Source organism: Cupressus sempervirens, chromosome 3 (assembly GCF_028749045.1).
Source record: "Cupressus sempervirens isolate cs-2001-9-10 chromosome 3, ASM2874904v1, whole genome shotgun sequence".
Taxonomy (NCBI): domain Eukaryota; kingdom Viridiplantae; phylum Streptophyta; class Pinopsida; order Cupressales; family Cupressaceae; genus Cupressus; species Cupressus sempervirens.
This window is the reverse complement of record NC_143120.1, coordinates 516587158-516596125: the sequence shown is the minus strand read 5'-3', so window position 1 is coordinate 516596125 and position 8968 is coordinate 516587158. Positions and strand designations below refer to the sequence as shown.

Sequence of the window (8968 nt, the reverse complement as noted above, 5' to 3'; positions counted from 1 at the left end):
ATATTGGATTCTGATGTGTTTGACAATGGGTGTGATATTTTTTGAAGGTTTTATTTTTCTGCCTGTGTTTTTTAACATATTTTTTAGCAATTTCCTTATTCTCTTGATCGCTTAAGTCTGTCTTTGCTCTCCCTTTGTGGAGGCAATTTTTAATGCATTTAATTGCTCGAAATTTGACTATGAAAGATTAGATGTAGATTTTTGATGTGCTGTGTTCAGTGTTGGATTTGAATTATAGGAAGAAATGGAAGTTCGCAGTTGGATTAGGTTTGAACAATTCTTTTCTTTCATCTTTAGCTCGGCTTTAAAGTCGGGCATGCCATGATTTGTAGCTTTTTTAGGGAAAAGAACGAGTTCTATTTTACACGCAATCTATTTTTAGGAAAAAATTGTTAGTTGATTTTGTAAATTGGAAAATTGTTAGCTGAAGTTGCGCTGTATTGGAAGGGATTGCATTCTTGAATAGTTGTGTTGATACAAGTAGTAGCAGTTCACATTTCCAGGATCATCCATGCCATTTTCAGATAGAAACATGGTTGGATTTCCATAGTTCTCTTATATATATGTCACGGATTTGTACAATCCCCAAGACACAATGTACAGCCAATATGAATTCGCCCTTTGACCAATTGGCACTCCATCACGTGCATATGCAAAACCTGCATTCCAGTCCATCTGGTAGTCTGTAACTGTTTGCTTGGGTTGTTTTGGATCATACATATAATAAGCTGTATACTGATTAACTCCTAAGAATTCCATTGAACCCTTAACCATTTGGGCTTGCTTTTCTGTAAATTTAGGCAGTCTTGTCCCAACAATTTCCACCATATTATCAGGGTATTTCCCATATACAATAGGATGAAGAAACCAGCCAATATGGAAATCCCTTGATCTTTGGGCAGCTGCCATGTCTTTCATGGAATTTGTAAGGGGCTCATACCACACGAAGTCCAGAAGAATATCGATTCTTCCCTTCTGCTTCACCTGATATTTTTGTCTATAGATATGTATGGCAGCTGCATGTGAGAGCAGCAAATTATGTGCAACAATGAAGGGCTCCGTTGCAAAGGTGCTTTTCGGAGTCTTCATTTAGTTAAATGTTTCACGTGGTTTATGCATGTGTTATCTTGTTGTTGATCCGTAGCTGCAGATTTTCTCTTGGTAATTTGAGTGGAGAGAATCGATTAGAAATCCCCAAGGTTTTCTTGTTGGCAAGTTTATCCCGCAGTTTTTAGGCATTCTTGGTAGGTGAGGGCTCTATGGTTATTTGCTGGAAGGAATTGTGATATGATTTCTGCTTAACTTATCAGTTTGGGGTTTTGTTTTCACTGTTGCCCCACATGCGACCGGACCACCGGATGGGAGTCTGGACGACACAGGTTGTTCCCGGTTGCATCTCAAGGCCTATTTGGACTGTCAGATATAGGACTAATGCTCCTGCGATCCTCCAATGCTGGACTATGCCTTCTAGTCCTCCTTGGACTGCGACTACAGCTTCGGCTTCTTGATCTTCTCTCATCTAGCACAGTAGCTCGACCATCCCTCCTTGGTGAGCTGGGTGATCTGTAGCTGCGACGCTTGTAACTTGGGCTACAACTTCTTCCAGTATAACCCTCTCTAATTAAAGATTTTGGACATGCAAATATTTATCACTATAATCCCATTAGTGGCAGTTGGACTAAGCTACCCGCACTTCAGGGACGTGTTAAATTGGTCATTTTTTTTCCTTTATTTAGATATTGCACTATCTGTTGTAACATTTTTTGTCTTTTCTTATATTTAGATTCTGTTGTAATGTTTTCTGTCTTTTACTTATAGCTGTCAGAACCTTTCTTTAGAATACAATTATTCCTTCATTATTTAATGATTTGATTTAATTTTACTATGTTTTTATTAAATTCATGCTTATTGATGGTTATACTAAACTGCTTTAGTTCTCTCTAAGATAGTCTATTCCAAATTAAAAAAATGCTTTAAGGTGAGATAAGGTGATCTTTTGCATTGCTATGACATGAGTTAAAGCCTATAGTATAATTATTACTATTAGGATAAATTATCTTGTCTTATACTCAATTTTAGTAGTCTCACTTTATTAAAAGTTACTTTTCATATATCTTTGGTGCCTAAAGAGGGGCTCTATTCATTTCAAAATTTTACAATTTTTTCTAATTCTTCCAATGTATTTACTTTATCTAAAGTATTTATGTTCCATTGGCCATTTGGCTTTCATGCAAGTTAGCTTTGACCCTATTTTGCATTATTTTAATTATGAGATTTCATACCATGATGTTTCAGTATATTTATTCAAGTATATATGGGTGCACACGTATATACCTAGATAAATATACAAATTATTATGACTACAATGATTATTAAAGTCTCTTGTATATTCTTATTTCAAATGAACATGTTCAAATTTACAAATGAATTAAGTACCCATGTTACCCTCAATAGAGTTTTATACTTGATATACATATTTTGTTTATTTTGATCATCCTTGATCTCTGCATTTTAAAAATAAAGTCTACTTCATTATGTATGGATTATGAGTTATCTTACACAATTGCCTTCAACCTTATTATGATATTTTGATGTGCACATAGTTGCACTTTTATGCTTTTATAGCATTGTTCTATGCCCGTGTTGGCACTTTATGGTTTTATACCATTGATCTACATGATTTATATGATATTTGTTTTGAGTTGCATAGGGAGCCAATTTTTTCAAGGTTAACTATGTAGGTCCCCTCAGTCTAACTGATACATAGTTTCCTTATCTGGCCCATGGAGTATTCCTCCATCCTATATTGGTATGCACTCATTTTATATGGAGTTTCCCTCCATTTGATCCTATCTGTTCCGTTTTGATAGGATAATATTTTTATGGAGTTTCCCTCCATGTTGTTCCATTTTTGTTCCTCAATGAAGAGGATGTTATTATTGGAGTTTTCTCTCCAAATTCAGATGATTTGATCCAATTTGAAGGCAATATTTGTTATATCCTCATAATCCATTCTTTTGATTATCCTAACAAATCATGATAATTCTACTTTGATCAACATGTCTCTCCTTTATGTTATTTTCATATATTAATGTGATAATGATCTGCATACATTATTGCTTAGATCATGAGTCATGCATGTTATGGAGGGACGCCCCCATTAACTTGCAGTGGGATGATTCATTAAGTGGACTGTCTATATCCACATGATTGATGCAATGTTGATGCACGTATCATTAGTTGGCCTTGTCTGTGGTCATTTGTGCATTAGTATAATATACTTTTCATGAGAGCATTGATCAAGCTTTTTACTCAATTTGTCCTTGTTGACAATTTTTTTGAGCATATACTTTATCTTGATATCAAGTTATCTCCATTGTTTTGTGGTAACATGTTTTACTCATTGTTTCTCTATGAGAGTTTTATTATCCTTATTCAAAAGGATTTCGAATTTGCATATATGATGGAATTCTACTTGTGGATATTTTTCTTGTTGTTCTTTTTTTTTCAGGTGGTCCATCAAGGAACCTTCTCAATTTTTCACATATGAAGATGTGTCTATGCTTCCACTTGATCACATTCAAAGGACTCCTATACTTCTCTTGGATCTGCATATGTTCCATATGGCTTGAAGACAATCAAATTACTTCATATTGAAGATTAAGTTGCAGATTTTTGTAAATTATGGGTTTAATACCCTTTGATGTAATTTCCCCAAGTAAAGATTAAAGGGGGGTGTTAGAAGTTGTAATATTTCCTTGGTGTATTTATAAACCAAGGTTAGAACTCCTTTCTTTATTGTTGTAATATATTAGGATATAAGCCAAGGTATCCTAATATATTTATTTTTGTCCTTTTTCCACTACATCTTATTTTGTCCTCTAGTGGAATATGTGAGGAAAAATATTTATTGTAAGTTCTAATTTTAGATTATTCATCCTTAAGAGGAATCTCACACTTGGCCTCACACACTTATGAATGGTGGAATTCATAGACATGGGAGTTACATTCTAACTACTCTCTCTCATCTCTATTTAAGAGATGACCCTCCTCTCTCATTTAACAATGAGGTCTCTTCCTCTTCTAAAATATTGTATGAGCCATTGCTCTCTTACTCTCTCTCTTTTTCTTCTTAGGCTTTTCATGCCTCATTCATAATGTCACAAGGAGTTTTCTTTGCTTTCCCCTTTCCAAATATCTTGTCTCATGGTGTTGGAGCTTGAAGCTTTCTCTCTCCTATTTTATGGTAATATCTTTTCATGCATTAACTCACTTAGATTCTTTCCTGGTTTTTGCTTATTTCCATATTTCTTTTTCCATTTCTAACAGTATTAATAACTCTTCTTCCTATTTATGCAATTAGAGTTTCAATTATTCAAGAGATGAGATGTGATCCCAAAAGTGATATAACTTTGGATGCACTAGTGGGAAGGTTAACAACTTTTGAGTTGGATAACTTTGATAACTATCTTTCTGGATATCACAACACAGAATCAACATTCAAAGAAAAATTGACTCTTGGTAGAAAGGGAGGAAACTCAAAAGGCAAATAGTCTGACAATGAAGAAGAAGAAGAATTTGATGATGACCTTGAAGCCATTGAAGCCCTACTTGCAAGGAGGTTCCCAAAAGAAAAAGGTAAATATAAAGACAAAATTCCATTGATGTGTTTTTCTTGTGAAGAAGTTGGTCACATTGATGGAAGGTGTACAAACAAGTAAAGTAAAGATGACATAAAATCCAACAAGTTCAAAGGCAAGAAAGATTTCAAGAGCTACAAAGACTACATAGACAAAGGCAATAAATCTTTTTATATTGCTAAAGATTCTAACAATGATAATGAAGATGAAATGGTATATATTGCTATTGAAGTTGAATCAGATGATGAGGATAATGAAAAGATGGTACTTATTTCTCATGTTAGCAAGAATGACACATGGATAATAGATAGTGGCTGTTCTCATGACACAATTGGTGATAAAACTAAGTTTGAACACTTGGAGCACTATGATGGTGGAAGTGTTAAATTTGGAAACAAAGAACCATGTTATTTGAAGGGAAAAGGTTGCATTGCATTGATTAATGGAATCAAAAGTGATAATGCCTACTAGGTTGAAGGATTGAGAAATAATATTCTAAGTGTGGCACAACTGAACAACATTGGATTCAAGGTAGAATTCATGAATGGGAAGGCCAGGCTTCTGGATGGTAAAGATAATCTAGTTAGAGCTGGCAATCAGACAAAAGGTAATCTATTTTATCTAGATCTCACTAATAGTTCATGCTTCTTGGCACATGTAGAGGAAAGTTGGTTATGGAATAAAAGGATGTGTCATGTAAACTTTGATAATTTAGTTACTATAAGAAAGAACAACAAAGTAAGAAGTATTCCAAATTTGAAGAAACCTGAAATAATCATATGAAAACAATGTTAGATTGGATAGATGGGTAAAAATAACTTCAAAAGTAAGAATTTCAATACTGAAGAAGTCTTGGAACTAGTTCATATAGATCTTTGTGGACCAATAGGTACAGAGAGCTACACTAGAGACAAATTCTTCATTTTATTTGTTGATGATTATTATAGGATGATGACAATAATGTACTTGAAGGATAAATCTAAAGCTTTTCAAAAATTTAAGTGGTATTTGGCTAGAGTCAAGAAAGAAATAGGTAAGAAGTTAAAATGCTTAAGATCAAACATAGGAGGAGAATTCATCTCTAATGAATTCAATGAATTTTGTAATGAAAGAGGAATCAAAAGACAAGTATTTGCACCTGGTACACCTTAGCAGAATGGAATAACAGAAAGAAGAAATAGATCCATCATGGATTGTGTAAGAACACTGATGATAGATAAAAATGTTGCAACCAAATACTAGAAGGAAGCAATCAACACAATAGTTCATACCTTGAATTGAGTTCAACTAAAGAAAGGTAGAGATCAAAAACCTTATGAATTATGATGTGGCTCTAAACCTAATGTTTATTATTTTAGAGTATTTGGAAGTAAATGTTATATCCTAAAAGAATCAAGGAAAGAAAAGTTTGATGTGAAAAATTATGAAAGAATTTTCCTAGGGTACTCCAACAAGAGCAAAACATATAAATGTTTGAATCTTGCTACTCATAGGGTTATAAAAAGTTCACATGTAAAAATTGATGATTTTGTAGAAAACAATGAATAACAAAGCAACAAGAAACTTGAGGATTAAATTTTTTTTTTTTACTTTGAACTTGATACCTTACCCAACATTCAACATATTACCCCACTCGAGTCACTCGAGTTTGGACTATCGACCGAGTTGCATCCATTGTCAACCAAGTTGCAGCTAGTGCAACCCAAGTTGGAGATAGTTTGAACCAAGTCTCAGACAGAGGAACCCGAGTCATAATCTGTAGGAACCGACTCTCACACAATAGAAACATAGAAGAAGTTGGAAATTCATAGAACCCTTGAGCATGGTGAACCAAGTGAATCTAATCCAAAATCTAGAAGTAAGATACTTGTACTTGCTAGATATGTCAGAAAGCATCATGCACTTGAGAAAATAATTGGAGATTAGACAGAAGGAACAATGACAACGAACAAACTAAAAGGTACATGTTTTCTTACTAAATTTGAACCTAGAACTGTTAAAGATGCATTGGATAATGAAAGTTGGATAGAGGCAATGAATGAAGAGATTGAGAAAATTGAAAGGAACAATTCTTAGACTCTTGTTCCTCGACCCAATGATAAAAATGTAATTGGTGCAAAGTGGGTATTCAAAAAAAATTGAATGAAAATGATGAAGTATCAAGGCATAAGGCAAGGCTAGTGTGCAAAGGATACACTCAAGAAGAAGCTAATCTACTTTTGTATGCTGCATTTAAAGGATTAAAAGTGTATCAAATGGATGTAAAATTAGATTTCTTGAATGGAATTCTAGAAGAATTCTACATCGATCAATATGAAGGCTTCATTAATCGAAATAAAAGAGACATGGTATGTAAGTTACACAAATCTTTATATGGTCTGAAGCAACCTCCTAGAGCATGGTATGAGAGACTTCATGGATATCAGATAAAGATTGGTTTGCAAATAACCAATGACAACAATGATCTTCATATTAAAGAGGGACCACAAAACAAGATTTTTTTAGCATAAATATTGGTGGATGATATCCCATTTATAGGTCATGATGACTTATGCAAGTCATTCTATGAAGAAATAAGGAAAGAGTTTGAAATGTTAATGTTTGGAGAAATGAAATTCTTTGTTGGTTTAGAAGTTCATCAAATGAAGGATGGAATTTACATTACTCAGTCAAAATATGTCAAGGAGATATTGAAGACCTTTGGAATGGAAGATTCCAAACTAGTTGGAAGAAATATGTCTATTGGACATAAGCTATACAAGAATGACGATTCAAAAGAGGTAAGTAAGACTACATATAGCTCTATGATTGGGAAACTTCAGTATTTTGTTCATACAATACTTGATATTGCATTAGTGTTTGGTATAGTTGCAAGATTCTATGCAAATCCCAGAGAAAATTATATAAAGGCAATCAAAGGAATTATGAGATATCTAAAAGGCACTCAAGACTATGGTCTATGGTACAAGAAAGAAGGGAAGATTGAGTTGAAATCCTTTACTAATGCTGATTGGACTTGAAGCATTGATGATAGGAAGAGCACCAATGGAGAAGAAATATTTCTTGGAAAGAGGTTAGTATATTGGACAAGCAAGAAACAAAATTGCATCTCCCAGTCTACAACAAAAGAAAAATATGTCATTGCAGTAGTTAATTACTCCAACATAATATGGTTCAAGAAACTATTATCATGAATGAAGGAAGAAATCAAGGATCCAGTGGTTATCTATTGTGATAACACAAGTATAACCAATATATCTAAAAATCTAGTGATGCACACCAAAACAAAACACATTGGAACGAAGTATCATTTTCTAAGAGAATTAGTTCAAGATAAAGAGGTTAGATTGGAATATGTGAACACAAAGGAACAGGTTGCTGACATCTTTAACAAACCATTACCTAAGGATGAATTTTTGTATCTAAGAAGAAAGCTAGGGGTCATTCCCCTATCTAATGCTCACTAGAATATAGATTAGTGATGCATCAACCAAATTACATTGAGGATCTATCATATTGATGCAAAAGAAGTTAGAGCTCATTGCATATGAATCAGTAGATTAGGTACATTGTTAAATCATTGTGTCAAGTCTTTGGTATTTGATGTCAAAGAGGGAGAGAATCATGTCATATATTCATTAAGGGAGAGATTGATATAATCAGAGAAGAACTAGAGGAAGTAATCTACAAAAGGGAGAACTTGATCTAATGGAGTCTAAAGATAAGTTGGCAAAGGGAGAATCTCAGAGGGAGTTCTCATGGATGGATGGAGATGAAACTAAGGATATTATAAAATCTTATAAATCATTTTGATTGCTCTAAGTTTTCCTTTCTTAATGACACTGTGTGTTGCCATCAATGCCAAAGAGGGAGATTGTTGATAACAATTATTCAATTGTATATTTTCATTTATGTTGCACAAATGTTATACTCTAACTTAGCACTAGTAGGTTGAACCAAGTTTAGAAGACTCCAATATCAACCAAGCATAAGTTTAGAAGATGCAAGTTTAGAAATTCCTATGTAAACTGAGTCAGGTTGATTACCAAAGGAGTTCACTATAAATTGAGTCAGATTGGTTACCAAGGAACTTGGTGGTAACTGAGTGACCCAATTGTAGCTGACTTGAAACATATTAGTTTTATCTATTAGTTGGTTTATGCAAGCCAACTCAGTGGATGGTATTTGTTTATTTGAAAGGGTATTCAAGCATACTTGACATTGGATTTTATATATATGAAAGGTCAAGTTGTGGATTGAAGAATGAGAAAGTGGAGAAGAAGATAAGATGTGATTAAAGAAGGATATATAAGTTAGAGAATTAGAGT

General features: G+C 33.7%; 1 pseudogene; it reads right to left on the bottom strand.

Annotated features, from left to right (window-relative positions):
- Window positions 1–496: 496 nt before the first annotated feature.
- LOC149567442 (beta-glucosidase 1 pseudogene) lies at window positions 497–1104 on the bottom strand (annotated as a pseudogene).
- Window positions 1105–8968: the final 7864 nt, after the last annotated feature.